Here is a 23,725-nt window from a genome sequence, read left to right as displayed (position 1 = left end):
TTATTTGTTTATGTAGTCTTCATGCTTCTCAGATAATTTGGAATCATTGACCTTGAGCTTATCTTTGCATTCACAATTCCTTAACAACTGCTTACTGCTGTTTACTGCAGAGTCCACCAAAGTGAGTGAGAAAAAAATTACTTCTGGATCTCTTGTTCCTCCCTTTTTCAGTAAGATGAGAAATTGTTGGAACAATAGCTTTACATCTGGTCTTCTTTATCTTCTCTCAGCTTTGCCTGGTTTAGACCTTACACTGGGTGGTCCTTATCAGTTCTCTCTCTCTCACCCCAGCTTCCACCAGCTCTAGATATAGAGATTTTTGAGATTAATCCCACTTTATTTGGCATTGTTTTCCACAGGCTTCATTGCCTGCCATTTTTCTCTTAGTTTGAATCTCATCTTCTTCAACATTACATTATGAGTATAGGGTTAAGAAGCTATATAGTGGCCGGGCGCAGTGGCTCTGGCCTGTAATCCTAGCACTTAGGGAGGCTGAGACAGGCAGATCACGAGGTCAGGAGATCGAGACCGTCCTGGCTAACATGGTGAAACCCCGTCTCTACTAAAAATACAAATAAATTAGCCGGGAGTGGTGACTGGAGCCTGTAGTCCCAGCTACTGGGGAGGCTGAGGCAGGAGAATGACGTGACCCCGGGCGGCGGTGCTTGCAGTGAGCCAAGATGGCGACACTGCACTCCTGCCTGGGCGATAGAGCGAGACTCCGCCTCAAAACAAACAAACGAACAAACAGACAAAAAGCTATATAGTGTAAAGAATCCAAGTTTATTTTGCGATAAATAAGGAATATAAAATACTTAATAATTAGAGAATTTAGTCAGAGCTATAAAGATATCTGAGCTAAAAATAACATTACTTTGTTTCTTTTGACTGAAAACGTGTGGTGCTTTTGTCCGTAAAAGAGTTTGGTGTAGCAACATCAGTACATGTGGGAATTGTTCCCTACTTGCTAAAGTACACAGTTTTGGGTAAGTTATTCAGTGTTTATTGGATGTCTACTCTGGTTAGAATATTGTCATACTAGAAGAAAAAAATCTCTTATTAAAAATCAACTTAGAGCCTAAGAACACTGGATCTTTAAACAATTGGTTTAAGGAAATTCTTTATGAGAAAAACTATTAGTGTCTTTCACCTACTAATGTTAATTTCAGTTCTACATTTATATGATCTGAGGGAACAGATAATGGCAACCTTAAAAGAGGATATTCCTTAGGTTTTACTTAAGCAAATGCTGATAGAAAAGATTTAAGTAAGCAGAAAATGGCTTGACCATTAGCATGATAGTATTTTAAATAGCTCTTAGTTTTAGAGACCACTGACTAATAAATAGCAAAATGTACCCCTGTAATTTATAAATTATCTGTCTTTCCTATGGTGAAGTATAAAACTCACTTGGTTCCCTTATTTCAGTGCTTTACAGAGTTAATAAAATAATTACCTTCCCCACCCTTAATTTTAAGATCACAACTAGTGTAGAAGTTTCCATTGAAATTGTTAGAGTTTTCTTTTTTTTCGGTTCACTGGATATGATCTTTGGCCTGGTTTTGATGTTACTCATTTGTTTTTGGATCAACTTTTACCATGTGGCTGAGATTTTTTGTGTTGTTGTAATAATACTAAGTTGCATCACTGCTCTTCTAAAAAGTAGAACTGAATGAAAATTAAACCTTAAAAAACACTGTGTTTGAGCAATCTTAAACATCTGCCTTGAACTTACAAGGGCAGGGCAGGGCAGGACATTTTTTGTAACTTAAGTCCTGAGTTGATCTGGTTTTTAAATAACTATCAGCTCTAAAATACAAGTGTCCGGGCATGTAAATGCAATTAATTTTATTTTAGTTTATAGCTAGAATTTTTAAAATGTTAAATCTCTAAGAGAATTTCTATCTTCTTAGAGGAACATTTTAGGGCTCAGCATGATGTTGAATTGTACTGTTTAAATATTCTGTCTTTAATTAGCCTTTGGACAAATTACATGTTATCATTTTCCCGGAAAATACTTAACTTAATCATTTGCACTCTTATTTAAAAATGTGAATGAATTACTGACATATCATTGACACCTTGCTTTTATGTGGGAAATCTGACTGAAAATGTAGGTGTTGCCATGAAATGGGTATTATTGTGGCAAAAATGAAGTTTTCCCACAAACCTAAGACCCTCTTCTCCTTATTTCCTCCACCTCCCAAGGAGTGAAAAGTTGTTAGTTTTGTTATCACTATATAACTTTTCATCAGCCCCCTGTTAGTATTAAATGGACTTCACATTAAATATAACCTGGTCTTTTGGTTATAGTTAATTTTTTTCTTTACATTAAAACAAAACATCATTTCCAAGTTGAAAGTATATAGAAAGAGACATATAGTTGTATAGTTTATCTAAAACAAAAGCTCTTTTGTTTTTGAGACAGGGTTTCACTCTGCCACTTAAGCTGGAATGCAGTGGTGCAATCACAACTCACTGCAGCCTCAGCTTCCCAGGCTCAAGGGATGCTCCCATCTCAGCCTCCCAAGTAGCTGGGACTACTGGCATGCACCACCATGCCCAGCTACTTTTCAATTTTTTTGTAGAGACAGGATCTCCCTATGTTACTCAGGCTTATTTTTTGAGAATCTTTTATTGAACATCTACTGTGTAAAATATAAAATGGAACTAATGGAGGAAAGTAAAAACAAAAACAAAAACAAAAACAAAACCTGTGTATTAGAGAATCTTGAAATCAAAGGAAATTTTAAATTGACAATACTGATTACTTTTTGGCAAAAATGTCAATAGTTTGATGGTCTTACAAAAAGATATGATTGCCTAGGAGGCCAGATGATTCAGTGGAAATAGCAATGAGTTTTAAAACCAACAAGAAAAGAAAATGACCAGTGAACGTAACCAAGCCAAAAAAAATTGAAGTTAAAGTAGTTTTCTCATGGTGCACACCCATGAAATAGCTTTGTCATGATTTTATATTGGCAAGTGTTTCATCAAGATCATAATGAGGTAAGAGGATAGACACTGCTTGAGAACTGCACTGATATTATCAGCCACTTTCCCTTTTAAATAGTCTAGTTTGGGAAAGTAATATTACAGAACTTATAAATCCTCAGTTTCATATTTTAGTAAATATTTGACAATTACGGAATTTTAGGAAATGACTTGAAAGGATTTATTTTTGTTTACAAATTACTCCTTTTCAAATAACAAAAATGAGACACTGTGAAATGCTTTGCATTGTATTGTTTCATGACAGTTCCATGAGATAGGCACGTTTATCATACATGTTCTATAGTTGCAAAAACTGAAACATCTAAGTTAAGCAGCATGACCGAGATGGCGCAACTTGTGAGGGGGAAGGGGGGAAAAGAACAGCACAATCTGTCTGAGACAATCCTCTGCGCCATGTCTATACTGCCTACCAGTGCCTGAGTTCATGGCAGCAGGAAGACGTGGGCAAGTAGAGTAGCTGATCTGTTGTGGGGAAGGGGGAAGAAGGGGACTGTTCGATCTAGGGGCAAACTAATGTCAATTGGTATGAGATCATGGAGGGAGTGGAATGCTCATGGTAAAAATTTTGAATCGAATTTTGTAGGCAAGGAAAAGGCAGGCTTAGGCTATCTCTGAGCCCTACCGAATGGCTTTATTCTAGGTTTGGAACTAGGTCGCTGGTAGTTGAGAACAATTTCATATTGGTCAATAGAGGCTTTATCCAGAAATAAGCAATTATTTCTTTATTGAATAACTCTACAAAGTCAGATTTACTTTGTAAAATCCTATGTCCTTGAAGCCTATATACATGAATCGATTTTTATTTAAAATTGTTAAAGTTAAAGAGAATACGCCTACTTGAAAAAGCTTATCAGCTGCCATTTTCGTTCCAAAATAACAAATGAAAAATTTACGTTTAAGTTTTGACTTGTTTGCCAACCTCTCAGCTAGCATTCTACACAGAATACACAGAGAGGATCAAGTTACCAAAGGCTTCACTAAACAGTAATGGAAAAATATTTATGGCATTTGAAAGATGTTTTAAAATGTGTTTTGTAGCTCAAAGTGCCTTGAATTAGAAATATGAAAATAAAGAAAATAGAATGGTAAGTAGAAAGCAAAGAGCGTAAGCTTTTATTTTTTAATTTTTTAGTCTTTTAATTTTTTTTTTGAGACGGAGTCTCGCTCTGTCACACAGGCTGGAGTACAGTGGCGTGATCTTGGCTCACTGCAAGCTCCGCCTTCCAGGTTCAAGCAATTCTACTGCCTCAGCCTCCGGAGTAGCTGGGACTACAGGTGACCGCCACCATGCCTGGCTAATTTTTTTTTTGTGTAGTTTTAGTAGAGATGGGGTTTCACTGTGTTAGCCAGGATGGTCTCTATCTCCTGACTTCGTGATCCTCCAGCCTTGACCTCCAAAAAGTGCTGGGATTACAGGCGTGAGCCACCATACTCAGCCAGCTCTTATTTTCTGTATTTACATTTCTCTTTAAACAATAAATTCATTACCCTTTGTTACTTGGAAGGCTATATATTTTATATTTCCAATGAAATAAATTATATTTAATATCAAATAACAATTTTTCTCCAAAAAGATTTAAATCTAGTTTACCACCTAAATTTAATATAAAGGAACTTATAAACATAGTTTGATCAAATCATAACTAGAAAACTAGGAAAATAATGGAGGAATTCTAAAATCTCTAGTGTTGATATGCTTGTATTCAGGATTGCATGTGCTTATATGAACGTTTGAATGGGAAAACTGATGGAATTGCCCCAATTCCACATTCTAATGTCATTTTTAATATTTTGCATACATTTGTTTAAATTGTTAAATATTTGAAATGATAATATAGTATGCAATTGTGAACAATATTCAAATAATATAAAAAAAGTATAACATATAAGATTAATGAAATCTTCGTACTCATAGCTAGGCACTCGGTTTTTTGATGAACAATTTCTGACATATTTTTCTGCATAAACAGAAATAAGCATATAAATATGTTATATAAATAAAATCACTTTTTTAAGCTACTTTTTCATTCAACATTGTTATAAACATCAATTAAAGTATTTTCATATAAAATGTTTTTCCTTCACAATATATTATTTCAATAATCTCATATTGATAGACATCATTGGATTTTCATAATTTTGATAATATAAACAATGATGCAATTAATATATTTAACTTACCTTTATTGTGCCACTTCAATTATCTGTTAAGAAAAATACCCACAATGAAATTGCTGGATCAAATAATATATATATTTTTTATTTGAATCACAATATATTTAACATTTATAAATGTTCAAAAAACTCACATAAAAAGCAACAAGTCTTAAAAGCTGTTCTTTTCCAGTTTTGCAATGTGAAATATAATTAAGTTAAATTATCCTAATAAGGACTTGGAAATGGGGTCTTTGAAATTAATGAATATGTGTAATCCTAGAAATTAACTTTGGGTAAGTGTTACTTCATACATTCTCCTTATTTTTCTTATTGCTTATTTTTTCATTATAATTCAAGTAATAAAGACCTAGACAATTTTATAATTATGTATCTATGTGGTTTCATTGTTTAAATGACGTTTAAAAATTATTTAAGAAACTTCACAGAATGCTTAACGTTTGACAAATATGTTTCAAAAATGAAAATGATCTTGAATATTCTTCTAGGTCATTTTTTCACAGATATGTTTTGTAATACTGTACTAATATCAGATTCTATTTGTTAGATTTCAGTGTTTTAGGGTCTCGCTTTGCAGCTGCAAATGATAACCTCTCAGCTGCTTTGATGAATTCATGGGAGTTGGCCTTCCAAATGGTGTGATAAATCACTGTTCAGTCTGGATAAAAGCAAGGACTAAAACGTTCCTTTGTAGGGATCCTGCAAAACAACTGCAACCAGCTTGGTTCTTGATTCTTACCAATATTTCATTTGTCCACTTCTTTTCAATGAACTCCCTGCTCAGACATGTAGACCGTATCAATTACAGTTTGGTGAAGGGAAGGAGCGTTATTACCTTTAGCTTCACACATTATGCGCTAAACAAGATTCACCATTCAGTAGGTGAGTATCCTTGAAGGCTTGATTTCAACTTGCCTTAGTTTCCTCATTCACAGAAGGCAGATCAGAGCTACTTCCTAATAATAGTTAGCATTTACTTACCAATTTACTCTTTGGATTTGAGGCTAAACATTTTACTATCATTAGTTATTGTCATAAACACCATCCCCAAATACTACACACTCTTTAAAATTAATGAAGATGCCACAGTGCTTTTGTTTATGTGGATCATACCTATATATAGTTACCATATTAGAAATTAGAACACACCTATGTATTATTTTTAAAAGTGATTGTAATAAACGTATTATATGTTAAGTTACATATTTTCATGAACAATAACTAGTATTATTTTTAAAATAAAAAGAATGGCATATTTAACATTTGCAATTCTCTTTATTGAGTTTAATAGAACTGGAATCTCCAACTGTTGTTGTCTTTAGTTTTTCAATGCATTATTTTTATTAAAGTATGCTAAGAAAATCCAGCCTCACACTACTATGTGGATACAAAAGAAACCAATATTTTAATTGTACTTTCTGATAATTGTGACATTCTTCTTTAATATTTGACAAAAACTAAATAAATGATAATTTCATAAAGATTAGTTGCAGAGCATAATCTGAAACCATATCAGTGAATATTTGATACTCTGTTACTTTATAATATTGGTTTATTTTTCACTTTCAATATATCATTTATTCATGTGGATTTTGGAACATCATGCATTGGTCAATTTGGACAATATTAGTTCACTGAATTAGGCGGATATTCTAAATGTTGATACATTTTATTATATAATATAAAAAAAATCAGTAATATCACCACTAATCTCACCTGAAAAGTCTTTAAGTATTGGGAAGGGGTCAAGCTCACAATAACAGATACAAATATACCAAGGTTCTAATTTTTGCTTGAAAACTTAAATTTGAACAAATACTATCTGTTGTTTGCATTTAAGACTCACTTCATTTCTGAGAAAATATCTGCCATATATCCTAGTTTAAGTAACCATAGTCTATCCATCAGTCATTCTTTCAAGTAATACTAGTGTTCAAGGAAGAAAATAGCTGGTTTGGCTTATAAATCAAGCATAAATTTATTTTCCTTTAGACAACAATGATATAAGAATATGGAAAGCGCTTTATATGTGTACTTCTCATTTCTTCACTTAATTATCTAATTACTTTGACACAGAGAATATGAACTGACTAAGATATTTTACATATACATATATTCTGATTTATAATCTTTGATATTTTTGCCTTATTACATACTAGTGATATAAAATATGTTAAGAGCAGAATCTCATGCGCTTAGATTAATTCTAACTCTTTACCTTTGTGGCAGTGGGAATTTACATTTCGTAAACTTCTTGAGTCTCAGTTTTGTCAACTAGAGATAATTAACTCTATAGGTAGATAGACAGGAAGGTAGTTAAAGATAAGATGGCCTGCATCATACAGTTATTGTAAGGATTAAATGAATATATAATATTAACAGCACAGAAAGCATTCAATATATGGTATTCAAATAACAAGATTGAGACTTATTTGCCCAGAGGCTGAACCCATGTCTCCTTGTTCCATGTTCAAGGTTCTTTTTCATATGCTTGGACATCTTCTATAACAGTTTCTGTGGCAACAAAAACATACAAAGATAATTCCTTATTTCAGGTTGCATAATGATCTTCTGTCTACCAATGTGAGTTTTCCCTCTTCTAAAATGAGTTTGGCTTTGAGTGTAAAATTAGGCCTTCCCTCATCATTTGGACCATCATATCGCATTTCGCATAGGCAAGAAATGCACTTTCAAATGCTTTTTTAGGCGTAATTGAAACTTGTTTTGAGTTCATCAGGCATGACACTTGTCTGTTAAGGTTTTTGCAAATCACTCATTCAAGTTATCTACAACATAATCTGTCAGGTCAGAATTTTTTTTTTTTAATCTTTTTTTCTTTTTTCCCATCAGCTACTTCTGTAGTTATTCTTATCGCCTTGAAGCAGTAAAGTCAATTATCTCTTTAAACTCTCTGATATCCAAAGTTACTTCAAATTGTGTACAGTTAGACATACACAGACCTTTTAGATGGAGTTTTTCCATCGGATCTGGTTAGGGTAGATGCTTTTATTTTTCATTTGTCATAATTTAGAGACATGTATTTTAATGGCTCCTGGTATTTAGCATAATGAAATTAAAATAATAATGACAATAACAACTGCAACAGTATCCATGGCAGCAACAACAACAACAAAAATCCGGCCCCAAATTTGCCTTTTAATCTTTTTTTCTGTGACTTCTGTACTCACTTAGAACATGTACTTAAGATTAGAAAGTTGTATAAAAGAAGCCATGATCACATATGCTGAATTACATTCATTTCCAATGGATCTATAGGTTGAAGATAGGTAATTGTAATAACTATTAGTTTTGTCCTTTACCATTGCAAGTTAGCCATCAAAACTTTCTTAAAATGATTAAGATTTTAATTTGCCATTTATAGCTAAGAGGAGTAGAGTGAGGAGGAACAGCATTTTCCTCAGCACCTCGTCTGTTGAATCAGTGTGACGCTGAACATTCTCTACAATGCATCTCCAAAAATCCAAGCCAAAACTAACCTAAGTTTTCTTTTTGTTCTTCACTGTTTGACCACTGAGAAAAGAAAAGGATATGATTGCTTTTGTTCTCCTCATTTTGTTTTGTTATGGAGGAAAATTCTGAATCTATTTCATGAGCTCGTTTTTATGTATTTAGAGGAATAATAAGATTAAGTATAGACAAAGGTAGATGAGTCAACTAGTTAATGTGGGCTTGAAATGGAATGGATTTTACAACAGATAAAGGTTTTTGGTTTTTTTTCTTTTTCTTTTTTTTTTTTTTTTTTTGAGACGGAGTCTCGCTCTGTTGCCCAGGCTGGAGTGCAGTGGCACGATCTCGGCTCACTGCAAGCTCCGCCTCCCGGGTTCACTCCATTCTCCTGCCTCAGCCTCCCGAGTAGCTGGGACTACAGGTGCCGCCACCACGCCAGGCTAATTTTTTTGTAGTTTTAGTAGACACGGGGTTTCACCGTGTTAGCCAGGATGGTCTCGATCTCCTCACCTCGTGATCCGCCCACCTTGGCCTCCCAAAGTGCTGGGATTACAGGCATGAGCCCAGATAAAGTTGTAAAGACAAAAACATCTTGCTCTGTTGAGTCAGTGGGCACTTCCGAACATTTCGCACTGCTCTTTAGTGTTTAATTTCTGTGTCATCAATTTTTTTGTACCACAGTCATTCCCTTTTCTGTTTGCAGTGTCTTTTTTTCTTTTTTGTCTATGCAGACTTTTGTTCTGTCCGTTTTAATATAATTGTGGCTGGACAGAACTGAAAAATAGTTTGAGTAAGGCTTTCTTTTATACAACAAAAATTGTTATTGAATTTCTATTCATATGCTTTAACAATAAATCTTAACAGTAAAGAGAAGAAAATGTGTTTTCTTTTCTGTGAACCATTTCTTTACCAAGAAAGATATTTCTAAAATTTCCAGAATAGCTAAAACGTTACATGATAATAATGGGAACATTTGTTATTTGACTATTCTCATATTAGATTGTTCTTTTGATCTGAAAATGGTTATTGTGGTGAAATTTACTATTATAGTTTATTAAAACTACATGCTTAATGTGACAATAAATAGCATGCATGATGTGACATTTAGATAGGCATATTTTTAGAAGATGACACCGACAATGTTATGTAGAATAAATACTAAAGGGAATTGGATAAAATAAGAAAAATAAGTATAGAGGTTTGGGAGATAAATGAGATACAGGTCGTCCAGCTCCTCTTTTCTATTCTTTACCAGACCACCCTCCTCTTACTAATATTTTAATTTTTATTTTAATATGAATGTCACTTATTTACAGTCAAATATCTATATAATGTAAAATACACCATATGAAATTAATCTCTGTCCCTCTGCAGACTTCCTCATGTATCCCACCCAGTCTTACATTAATCCAAGAATTAGAATGAAGCCTTCTTTTGTCTCACTCCACACTTCCACCCCATTATCCATGCTATGAGCATGAATTATTAACTAATAATTATGAATTATTAAGAAAGTTTCCAAATTTCTATGTCAAGCTCACATAATCCAATTTTATGCTATAATTGTCCATTTGGATAGCTAAAAGACACCACAAAACCGTAAGTCCATGATTGAACTTATGATCATCACTCCCAAACCTAGACCCCTCCATGGCAGGATTCCCTCTCTTCATAAAATGTATCATATAGGACTAACTGCCAGACATTATCTCTAATATGACTTTCTCTCCCTTACTCCTGTATCCAATCAATTACCAGTTCTATTGACTTTCTCTTCTAAATTTATCTCTAATTCCTATACTACTCTCCATCTCTGGTGTCATTGGCATCATGTTCACTCAAACTATTCTCATCTGATATTGGTTTCCTAAAATGTCTACCCACATTTCTGTGATCTTTCTTCAATCCATGCTACACCTAACAGCTTGAGGGATCCTGAAATTTGAATCTGATGATGTCACTTTTCTGCATGCAAATTTTTATTGTTGTATTAGTCAAGGTTCTCTAGGGAAATAGAAACAATAGGATGGATCTATATTTATCCATTTATACCTATCTACCTACCTACCTACCTTGAAAAAAGATATATATATAAAATAAATAATATATAAATCTATTAAATATATAAATTAAATACATTTATTTAATATATAAATACATATTTTAAAATATTTAATATTTTAATTAACTTAAAATTTAATTTTAATATTTAATATATATTTAATATATAAATATAAATTTATATATATATCTTATATAGAAAATATTTTACAGTCAAGTATCTAAATAATGTAAAATGTGCCAGGTAAAATGAATCTCTGTCCCTCCACAGACTTCCCCATGTATCCCACCCCATCTTACATTAAGAATCAGAATGAAGCCTTCATATGTATATATATCCTATATATACACACACGCAAGATATAGATATACACGATATATGTATACACACAAGACATATATATACACATAAGATATATATACAAGATCTATATATATACACAAGATCTATATATACATATCTACGATATATATATATATATATGTCTTGAAGTCTGCCATTAAACTGGAGAACCAGGAAAACTGGAAGTGTAATTCAGTTTGAGTCCAAAGGCCTGAGAATCAGGGAAGCCAATGTCCAGGGGCAGGAGAAGACGGATGTCCCAGTTCAATAAAGAGAGAGCAAATGTTCCCTCCTTCCACCTGTTGGTTCTGTTTGGGCACTTAGATTGGATGGTGCCCACCCACACTGGTTAAAGTGATCTTCTTTACCCAGTCTACTGATTCAAAGGGGAATCTTCTCTGGCAACACCCTCAGAGACACATCCAGGAATAATGTTTTACCAGCTATCTAGGTATCTCTTAGCCCAGTCAAATTAGTACCTAAAATTAACCATCACAATTGCTCTTAGCATGAATACAAAAATGTTTCAAATAACTTTAAAAAAATGCAGGATCTGGTGTATTTGTAATTCTTCAACCTTGTTTGCACAACTCTCCACAAACTGGAATGTGTTTGTCTGTTTTGAGGCCCTACATCAAAGCCCTGGGGATTGCAGAGCTACAAAATAAAACGAACATAGATTCATGGTTAATGTACCACCTGAAAATCTTTCAGGCTTCTCATGGACTTCTGCATAAGAGGGATAAATAAATCCTATCATTTTTTTAAGTTCCTAAATTTGGAATCTGTTTGTTAGTACATTTGTCTTTCTCACTAACCAATGGGAAGTATATATTTTTAAAAATGTGTTTCCTGGCCCTAAGGTTTACTGGTGCTGTGACTTGAGATAAGTGACATAATCTCTTTGAATATATTTCCTGTAAATTGGAGCAGCGATAACTCTCAGGGTTGTTTAGAGATATCATATGTCCATTACTGAAACCTGTGCCTGGCCTAGAATAGATGAGCCCTAAATTATAGCAGCTATTATTCTTGTTATCCTTCCATTTCTATATTTTCTCTTGCTTCTTGAAGGAAATGTAAACCATATACGTGGTGACATGCGCTAATGGTAAACTTGCACACGATGAGTCTTTTTGATCATTACATGGCTTGCCATTTACATTTTGTCTTAGTCTGTTCAGGCTGCTGTAACAGAATGCCACAGACTAGGTGGCTTATAAACAACATAAATGTATTTCTGACAGTTCTGGAAGCAAGGAATTCTGGCATATTCTGCCAGAATCAGATCAAGATTCTGGCAGATTTGGTATTTGGTGAGAATCCATTTTTTGGTTCATAGCTTTCTAGCTGTGTCCTGAAATGGCAGAAAGGGCAACAAAGGCAACTCTGGGATTTATTTTATGAGGGCACTAATCCCATTCATGAAGTCTCCACCTCCTAATACTATCACATTGGGGATTAAGTATCAATACGTGAATTTTGGGGAGACACGAGCGTTCTGCATGTATATCACTTTTCAGTCAATGTTTGCCAAAGAAGCAGGGTATTTAGGAGAAAAAAAATATTTATGTAATATGGAAAATTGGTTTTCCTCCTGAATTCAATATCATCATTATCACATTTTACACTAGAGATGAGATTTTACTTAAAAACATTAGTATAAAAAAAATACATTTAAAATGTATTTTAGCTAATATATTAGAAAAAATACATATTATAAACAAGTAGCTTGCCTTTGCAAACTAACAAAGTTGAAATTCAGCATAGTCCATTTTCTTGTGGTTATATTTTTATCACAATAACTAAATTTTCACATGTATAAATTGCATTGTGAATAATCATTTTTATGAAACTGCAATAGAAATGGGTAGCAGTCATTAATTTTTTATGACTTGAACTTAGTGTATTTTATATTAAATTATATTTGGGAAATTATTGAGGAAGTTTCGTAATTCATCCTTCAGTTAAATGAAGGGCACATTTTATTTTAATATGTATGAAGTATTAATATAAATTTATTGAAGTAGAGACAGGACATTAATAAGATTTTTTTCCTCTTCGTACTAACCCCTGCTTACTTTTTTCCCCAGAAAAACAAAGATATATTTCTTCCTGACTAAAGTAGCACCATGTTAAAGGATGTATCAATCATTACAGATATTTCTAAAGAATTCTCCAATGTGGATGGAAAATAATTTAGAAATTTTAAAGGTTAGCTTTACAATTGAATACAGTCTCTCTATAATGAGTGGTACTTTCTTTCTTGACCATTACCACTCAGACAGCTATGAATGAGGTAGTGAGTAGCTCGGTTTTTGTTTAGCTTAAGTTATGATTAAAACACTTATGATTATGAAAAACAGTTCCAAGATGAGTTTACACTTTCATGCCGTTCCCAGTGGAATCTATTTACATATCTGTAACAAACACAATACAAAGCTTCTACTCCAACCACAGAATCACACTGATTCTCAAAAGATTGAAGAACAGACCTCAACATGAAAAGCACGAAAAACGTTAATAAACAATGTGTCAAACATGTGCCAGTGTTGGTAGAAATGAAGGCTGAATTTAATACAATTCCCCTGGAGTTATCAACGATAGGAACCAATGTATGTTAAGATTTTCTAAGATTTAGTGATGTTTGTAAACTTCAGGCAGTACTGAAAAGATAATGTACTTTAAAAGTGGCTATGGTGGCTGGGCTTGGTGACTCATGCCTGTAATCCCAGCCCTTTGGGAGGCCAAGGTGGGCAGATCAGGAGATCAGATAGAGACCATCCTGACCGACATGGTGAAACGCCGTCTCTACTAAAAATACAAAAATTAAAAATTAGCTGGGTGTGGCAGTGTGTGCCTGTAATCCCAGCTACTAGGGAGGCTGAGGCAGGAGAATCGCTTGAACCTGGGAGGCGGAGGTTGCAGTGAGCCAAGTTCAAGCCACCACACTCCAGCCTGGCGACAGAGCTAGACTCTGTCTCACAAAAAAGAAAAAAAAAATTGACTATGGTGATAATAATTACAGTCACTTGAATCAAAGTGGTATTCTGAGAGTTTTAAATGCATTATCCCATTTAATATTCACAATAAAGTTTTGAGATCTGTAATGATATTGCCCATATTTCAGAGATGAAAAAGCTAAGTCTGAGCAGTTACATGACTTACAAAGTGTCCAGGCAGCTGACACTGGCAAGAATCCACACAGGTTTGTCTAATACCAACAGTCATTCACTGCAATGCCTACCATGAATTCATGAATTGCCTGTTCCTGTGTATGTGTGTGTGTACGTGTGTGTGTACGTATCTGGTGTGTACATGCATCTGCATCCACTTGAAAGATACTACCTAGGGTGTTGACTTACTGGGAACATGATCTGGGCTGAGCCAGTATAATTTGTTTTTTGGTTTGTGCATACCCAGCTTTGATGTTTTTGGAGATTGTGTCTGAGCATTTTTCTGAAGCCACAGTGCATTAAAAGATTAAAGATCCATGAAGCCCAAAAGGAATCTGGAGCAAATTACAAACAAAACACCTACTACCAGCTTCTTCCAGGAGCTACCCGCAAATGCACTTTCCCTCAGCTTTCATGGTGTTTTTTTCCATTTTTAATGCATTAGAGAGAAATTAAGTTAGGAGTACCAGAAGAATAAATTATGAACATCAAAAATAATCGTGGTGAGAATTTTAACTCTGCAATGTTGATGTGTTAGGGATCTAGCTTCTTGTGCCTAAAAATTATTGATATTTTCATATTGTGTATTTTCCATTCTGGAGAGCAATAGACATAAATGTAATAAATACAATAATAACAGCTAATGTTTAGTAAGTGCTTAGTATGTATCATGTTGCATTCTAATTTTTTACATGGATTAATCCTTTTAATCCTGAAAACAACCCTATGAGGTATATATTATTACTATTATCCCCTTTTAAAAGAAGGGACACATGAGGCAACACATGGCTAATTAATTTGCCTAAGGTACCATAGCTCATAAGTAGCAGAACTGGCCTCTGAATATAGACATATTGGATCCATGAATGTGGGATCTATGCTATGCTCATTATTTTGAGTGGCTTATTGGAGAGTTTACTAAACCTGGTCATGTAGAAAGACTAATGAGTGAAAGAAAGAAACAATTATCAATATCAGAACTAACAAGAGGTTGCCAATATCAGGAATAAAAGGAATTCACAAATATTAAAAGAGCATTAAGAAAATATTATCAACCACTTTATTTCAATAGACTTGACATCTACATAAAAGCAATAAATTCTTCAAAAACAAACTTACCATGGAAAACAATGGAAGAAATAATTATGCCTGTATAATATTAATTAAATGGATTCTGTTGTTAAAACTTTTCCCATAAACTCCAGGTCTAGGGAGCTTCACTGGTAAATTCTTCCCGATACTCAGAGGAGGGAATTACACCAATTTTACAGAGATTACCTCTGAGAACAAATAATGACAACAACAAAGACTTTTTTTTGTTTTTGTTTTTGTTTTCGAGATAGCATCTCTCTCTGTCATCAGTCTGGAGTGCAGTGGCGCAATCTCAGCTCACTGCAATCTCTGCCTCCTGGGTTCAAGCGATACTCCTGCCTCAGCCTCCCGAGTAGCTGGGACTACAGGCGCCCGCCACCACACCCAGCTAATTTTTGTATTTTTAGTAGAGATGGAGTTTCACCATGTTGGTCAGGATGATCTCGATCTCCTGACCTCGTGATCTTCCCCCCTTGGCCCCCCAAAGTGCTGGGATTACAGGCGTGAGCCACCGTGCCTGGCCACATTTCTCAACTCTTGATGAGGACAGCATAACCTTGATATCAGCATAAAATAAGAACATTGTAATACAGGGAATTACAGACCAATTTCTCCAATGAACATAGATAAAAATATCTTAAGCACATTACATCCAACCACATTCAAAAATGATGATATATCGAGTATGTTTTAACATTTGAAAATCAGTTATAATAATTCACTATGTTAACATAAAATTCACATGTTAACAAGGGAGAAAATTCAACGCACACTTATAATTAAAAAGTCTTTACAAACTAGAAATAAAAGGGAAGTGCTGAACAACATCTACAGAAAACTTCGTAGTCAGCATTATAACCTTATCGTCCATTGTTGAAAACTTCCCACCTCAGACTGGAAAAGAAAGATTGACAATTTCTAATATCACTTTTCATCAACATTATACTAGAGAGAAACTACATAAAGACTGAAAATGAAGTAATAGTTTTAATTGATTGCAGACAATTATTGTGTACCTGGAAAATCTAATTTCAAAACTATATTAGAATTAATAAGTAAATTTAGTAAAGTATCAGAATGTAATAACAATATACAACATTTCCATTTCTATAAACCAGTGGTGTACAGAAAATGAAATAGAGAATATTAAATACAGAGATGTAAATTTTAAAATGATGCAAAAGATTTCTACAACCAATGCTATAACCTCTTATTTAAATACATTTAAGAAGACCTAAATATATCTAGAAATATACCACATCTGTATATTGTATACTGTAGGTGCAAGACTCTGTAAAGTCAATTATTACAAATCAATGTATAATTTTAATTCAATCCTAATCTAAACTTAATCAGCTGAGTCTAAAATGTATATTAAATTGAAAAGATCAAGTAATTGTCAAGGAAATCTGGAGAATTTATAACATCAATTATTAAGACCTGTGACAAATCTACAGTAAATAAGATTTGTGATATCAGGGAAAATGTCAACAAATAGAGCAATCACACAGAGTAGAGCATTCAAAAACAGAAGCGTCATATGCACTTATCTAATGTATGACAAAAAATTTTTTTTTTCTTGAGACGTCGTTTCGCTCTGTCGCCCAGGCTGGAGTGATCTCGGCTCACTGCAAGCTCCCGCCTCCCGGGTTCACGCCATTCTCCTGCCTCAGCCTCCTGAGTACCTGGCACTACAGGAACCTGCCACCACGCCTGGCTAATTTTGTTTTGTATTTTTAGTAGAGACGGGGGTTCACTGTGTTAGCCAGGATGGTCTCAATCACCTGACCTCGTGAACCGCCCGCTTCAGCCTCCCAAAGTGCTGGGATTACAGGCGGGAGGCACCGCGCCCGGCCTTGAATATTTTTAAGATTTGTGTTTTTTTGGTTTTTTTGTTTTTTTTTTAAGAACATACGACATCTCATATGTGGCCCACAAAGCCTAGAATATTTACTAATTGGTAAATACAGAAAATGTTTTCTTATTTCAGTCCTACAGTGTTAAGATCATTACCATTAAACACAGAAAACTTTGGTTGGTATTCTAGACCTGTCGCTGTCTGGCCTAGAAAACTTAGAGACAATAGCTTGATCATATGTGGCAGTGACTGGGAAGCACATTAAACCAGAACTAAGTGTATCCCTTGTTCAACTTCCTCTTGATGGATCTCAAGTATTCCTGCAATCACTTTGACAACATTCTACGCCAGGTGAAGTGTGACGAAAATTAAGCAAGAATGAAAAGACATGGCCCTCTTAACCAACTACAGTAAAAGTAACTTACTTTTGTGAATTTTCTAAAAACATGTGGTTATGTGAACCCGCTGCATGGTCATGTGAAACCACTGCTGACCCTCTCCCGGGGCGTTGGAAAGGACTTACTCAGATGAGCACCCCTAAAGCTTAAGTTTTATTTGCTTGCTGTTTCATTATCCACACACCCCACATGCATGCACATGCACCCACGCACACACACACACAAACTAATTGCACAGGTATAAACAGTAGTTTTTGTGCTTACCTATTTTTTTTGCTGTAATGAAATGCAGACTAGGAAATTATTGTGTGTAATAAGTGAATAAAAGGCTATGGCCTTTAATTCTTTTATTGAGTGATTCTTTACAATCAGTCTGTAATTTCAAGTTTATTTCTAGATTGGAGAAGTGGAATGAGAGAAGAAAAGAGGAAAATTTCCTAACGTATCAGCTAGGCCCTGGGTTTCAATACAACACTAGCTGTGGAACTAACTGGCTGTGTGCCCAATAAAACAGAATAGGTGACTTTTAATGGCCTGAAGCTCTCTTGGAAGTGGCCATTAAGAGCAGTCAGTTTGCAAGTCCCATTTGACTATGTTTCTAACAGTCTTTGGAACCCAGCCCATCGGAACTCTGTAAAGTATGAACATGCTGTGGTTATAAAGAAATACGGCCAAAAGTGAATCAGCTCCACAAAGAGATTATTCTAAAAGCCCAGGAATGTCTTTTTCCCCTAATGAAAGAGTCAATGGAGCAGTTGATGTGAAAGTTAAGGTAAGGTAAGCCATTCAATAAAATATGTAATTCAAGAGGCATGTATTTCAATGCTACTTCTGTCACTATCAGCTTGGGGAAAGTTGGGCAAGTCACTTAACCTTTCTAAGCTTCAGTTTCTTTATTTTATATTTGTTATCACTAAGATCTTTCTGGCTATAAAATTCCATTTTTCATAATGTGGAATCTGTTAACTGTCTTTACTCATAAAGGAAAATCAACTATTGTTATTCTCTACTTACAGTCCCTGTGTGCTCTTGAAAAATGGAGTTTCAAGGTTAAAATAACAGGTGTCTTGCAGTTTTTTAACCATTGTGGTTAAATATGTAGTTGGTAAAATGGAAATTAATATCTATTTCACAATTTGTTGAAAAAGAACAAAGAAAGTCAGTAAGCGTAGCTTAGTCTCTTCTGAAACCTTTTACTTTCTACTTTCACATCAGTCCTACAGGACGGGTACTGCCCTTGAGAAGGAAGCTAGCAGTATGGGGGGTAAATTAAATGATTGGCTATGGTATTAGGAATGCAATTAAGTCACTTCTTGTGATCTGCCTTTTATCAGTATTATATGCGATACTCCTACAACCCCGCATCCATGTTGATGTGTGTACCCTTTCAACTATTTCTCTATGGGTTAGGAAAAACATAAAGGTAATTGATCAACCACTTAAAATCAAAACGAATATTCAGTGGTTAATTTTACTTTTTTTTTTTTTTTTGACAAAGTCTCCGTCTGTTGCCCAGGCTGGAGTGCAGGGTCACAATCTTGGCTCCCTGCAAGCTCCACCTTCTGGGTTCACACCATTCTCCTGCCTCAGCCTCCCGAGTAGCTGGGACTACAGGCGCCCGCCACCACTCTTGGCTAATTTTTTTGTGTTTTTAGTAGAGACGGGATTTCACCATGTTAGCCAGGATGGTCTCGATCTCCTGACCTCGTGATCCGCCCGCCTCGGCCTCCCAAAGTGCTGGGATTACAGGCGTGAGATACTGCACCTGGATAATTTTACTTTTTTTTCCTATTCAAGGCTTCAAAAGACATTAAGAAACATGCTCTACGGTTGGTATAAATATTGTATATCAAATTTTGGAGAAATCTATTAAAAATTCAAGAGAACAATATGAAACTTTACATTTAGCCTTTTTTCATTAACATAAAATACACTTGGCTACAGTCAATTCTGTTACAGTTGATTTTTTAATGTGAATGTGAACTTATATATTAAATTAATATAAAAATGTTGCTCTTGTCACAGTTTTACGAGGTGCTGATAATCATCATATGAAGCAGAATCAGCTACTGATGTTATTTCAAGTTAAATTAAAAATGAGGAGGCCGGGCAAATCATGAGGTCAGGAGATCGAGACCATCCTGGCTAACAAGGTGAAACCCCGTCTCTACTAAAAAATACAAAAAATTAGCCGGGCGAGGTGGCGGGTGCCTGTAGTCCCAGGTACTTGGGAGGCTGAGGCAGGAGAATGGTGGGAACCCGGGAAGTGGAGCTTACAGTAAGCTAAGATCTGGCCACTGCACTCCAGACTAGGTGACAGAGCGTGACTCTGTCTCAAAAAAAAAAAAAAAAAAAAAAAAAAAAAAGATAGGTTAGTGCAGTATTATTTTGTGATTTTTTTTCCTGCATATTCAGGAAAATGACCTTTCCCCTTATGTATAGCAAATTGTTCTGTCAAGATTTAAGATATGATTGAAAATCTTAAAATGTGAATGAATTTGGTTTGGGGATCTTAGAGAATACCTCTGATTTTCAGTGTTAACTTTATTATTGATATTTTCTGATAAACTCTGAATATAAACACACATCTATATAAAAGACAAAGCATCAAAATATATTTTATGTACTTCTGAGTCCTTGCAAATCTGTGTAATATTTTTAGCAAGAATCGTTTCTGTGTAGCATGAAAACATAGCATGATGGCTTCCCTGTGTTATTTCCCATTTTGTCAGAGGAGTCAAGTAACTGCCAAGACCACATTGGTGGGCTTATGAAGGGTGATATCCCACACTCCCCACCCATAGTGAGTCATTCAATGGTGAGGTTCATGAAGGGTGGAAAGAGTCTCAGAGTTCTGAGGCCTTTTGAAAGCAAACATACTTTGAAAGTACAAGTCTTGTCCTACAGATGATCCTAAATTTGCAGAGATTCAGTGACATGTGGTTAAGACATCTTGAACTCATTATTGGAAAACTTGAAAAAAATTAGGATGGTTTCTGCTACACACTATTTTTTTTAAAAAAGAAATGATTAAGTACATGATTGCTCGTGTTTGTATACCCTTTTGATTTTGGTCATTTTTTAAGTAGTCTAAAAGAGAAAACGTGTATTCTATTTTACCATAGGAATGTAAAATTCCTAAGGGCTCTATACTCTATGAACTTTACGTGCACTGAAATTCCATCTAGAGAAATCGCATTTAGGGGAAGCCGTCAAGTGCACAAATCCTTTGCCTTTCAGTTTTTTTCATTCTGTGTGTGTATAATTTCTGCTATAAATTAGAAAGTGTGATAGTCTGTATTTTTCCCCATGAGTTGTTACCCTTAAGCAAAATAGCAGGAGAGAAATGAATTTATTTTAATTTCAAGTCATTTTAAGGTTTACTTCTCCATAGCATGGGGAAAAGTGCATTAATTACTTTGCAGGATTAAGATACTTAACAGAGCAAAGGTTCATTTTGATTAAAATATGTGAGAACTGGGGTAAGAAGAATTGTTCTTTTCAAATGTACACTCAGCATTTACCAAGATAGCTCATATTATGAAACATAAAATAAGTCCCAATAAATTACAAGCATTCAAGTACTTTTATGTATTTAAATGTAATATGAACATATGATGTTAAAAGAAAATACATATTCTCTAAACACAGTGGCATTAAATAGAATTCAGTAGCAGAAAAATACCTGAAAATTCCTCAAATATTTAAAAACTAAATTATGTACTTAAGATATCAAAAGAAAAATTGGAAAATGTTTAGAGTTGAATAAAAATGGAAATATAGTGTTTTTGTTTGCTTTGTGCTGCTGTAACAGAATATGAGACCTAGATAATTTATAATTAACAGAAATTTATTGACTTACAATCATGAAGACTAGGAAATCCAATGTCAAGGTGTGGGCATCTTATGAGGGCCTTCTTGCTGTGCCATGATGTGGCAGAAAACAAGAGGGTGAGAGAGAGAGAGAGAGAGAAGGAGAGAGAGCAGACAGGGACCCAAACTTACCTTTTTAATAAAAAAAAAATCAGCTATCATAATAATAAACCTACTCCTGCATAACAACATTAATTCATTTATGAGAAAAGTGACCTCAAGGACCAATCACCACTCAAAAATCACAATGGCAACCAAATTTTAATATGAGTTTTGGAGGGAACAAACATCCAAACCATAGCACATAGGATATCTTAATGTGGGTAAAACAACTAAAGCAGTATTTAAGGACATTTTTGCCCTGATATAAATATTTATATTATTAGATAGCATGACATTCTTCCCGGAGGTATAAAAATAAATATTTTAGGGGGCGGAGCAAGATGGCCGAATAGGAACAGCTCCAGTCTCCAACTCCCAGCGCGAGCGACACAGAAGACCAGTGATTTCTGCATTTTCAACTGAGCCTCTGCTGCTGACACCCAGGCAAACAGGGTCTGGAGTGGACCTCAAGCAATCTCCAACAGACCTATAGCTGAGGGCCCTGACTGTTAGAAGGAAAACTATCAAACAGGAAGGACACCTACACCAAAACCCCATCAGTACGTCACCATCATCATCAAAGACCAGAGGCAGATAAAACCACAAAGATGGGGAAAAAGCAAGGCAGAAAAGCTGGAAATTCAAAAAATAAGAGTGCATCTCCCCCGGCAAAGGAGCGCAGCTCATCGCCAGCAACGGATCAAAGCTTGATGGAGAATGACTTTGACGAGATGAGAGAAGAAGGCTTCAGTCCATCAAACTTCTCAGAGCTAAAGGAGGAATTACGTACCCAGCGCAAAGAAACTAAAAATCTTGAAAAAAAAGTGGAAGAATTGATGACTAGAGTAATTAATGCAGAGAAGGTCATAAATGAAATGAAAGAGATGAAAACCATGACACGAGAAATACATGACAAATGCACAAGCTTCAGTAACCGACTCGATCAACTGGAAGAAAGAGTATCAGCGATTGAGGATCAAATGAACGAAATGAAGCGAGAAGAGAAACCAAAAGAAAAAAGAAGAAAAAGAAATGAACAAAGCCTGCAAGAAGTATGGGATTATGTCAAAAGACCAAATCTACGTGTGATTGGGGTGCCTGAAAGTGAGGGGGAAAATGGAACCAAGTTGGAAAACACTCTTCAGGATATCATCCAGGAGAACTTCCCCAACCTAGTAGGGCAGGCCAACATTCAAATCCAGGAAATACAGAGAACGCCACAAAGATACTCCTCGAGAAGAGCAACTCCAAGACACATCATTGCCAGATTCACCAAAGTTGAAATGAAGGAAAAAATCTGAAGGGCAGCCAGAGAGAAAGGTCGGGTTACCCACAAAGGGAAGCCCATCAGACTAACAGCAGATCTCTCGGCAGAAACTCTTCAAGCCAGAAGAGAGTGGGGGCCAATATTCAACATTCTTAAAGAAAAGAATTTTAAACCCAGAATTTTATATCCAGCCAAACTAAGTTTCATAAGTGAAGGAGAAATAAAATCCTTTACAGATAAGCAAATGCTTAGAGATTTTGTCACCACTAGGCCTGCCTTACAAGAGACCCTGAAGGAAGCACTAAACATGGAAAGGAACAACTGGTACCAGCCATTGCAAAAACATGCCAAAATGTAAAGACCATTTAGGCTAGGAAGAAACTGCATCAACTAACGAGCAAAATAACCAGTTAATATCATAATGGCAGGATCAAGTTCACACATAACAATATTAACCTTAAATGTAAATGGACTAAATGCTCCAATTAAAAGACACAGACTGGCAAACTGGATAAAGAGTCAAGACCCATCAGTCTGCTGTATTCAGGAGACCCATCTCACACGCAGAGACATACATAGGCTCAAAATAAAGGGATGGAGGAAGATTTACCAAGCAAATGGAGAACACAAAAAAGCAGGGGTTGCAATACAAGTCTCTGATAAAACAGACTTTAAACCATCAAAGATCAAAAGAGACAAAGAAAGCCATTACATAATGGTAAAAGGATCAATTCAACAGGAAGAGCTAACTATCCTAAATATATATGCACACAATACAGGAGCACCCAGATTCATAAAGCAAGTCCTTAGAGACTTACAAAGAGACTTAGACTCCCATACAATAATAATGGGAGACTTCAACACTCCACTGTCAACATTAGACAGATCAACGAGACA

The sequence above is a fragment of the Chlorocebus sabaeus genome, chromosome 2, assembly GCF_047675955.1.
Source record: "Chlorocebus sabaeus isolate Y175 chromosome 2, mChlSab1.0.hap1, whole genome shotgun sequence".
In the NCBI taxonomy this organism is placed as follows: domain Eukaryota; kingdom Metazoa; phylum Chordata; class Mammalia; order Primates; family Cercopithecidae; genus Chlorocebus; species Chlorocebus sabaeus.
Note: the sequence above shows the minus strand (reverse complement) of the source record.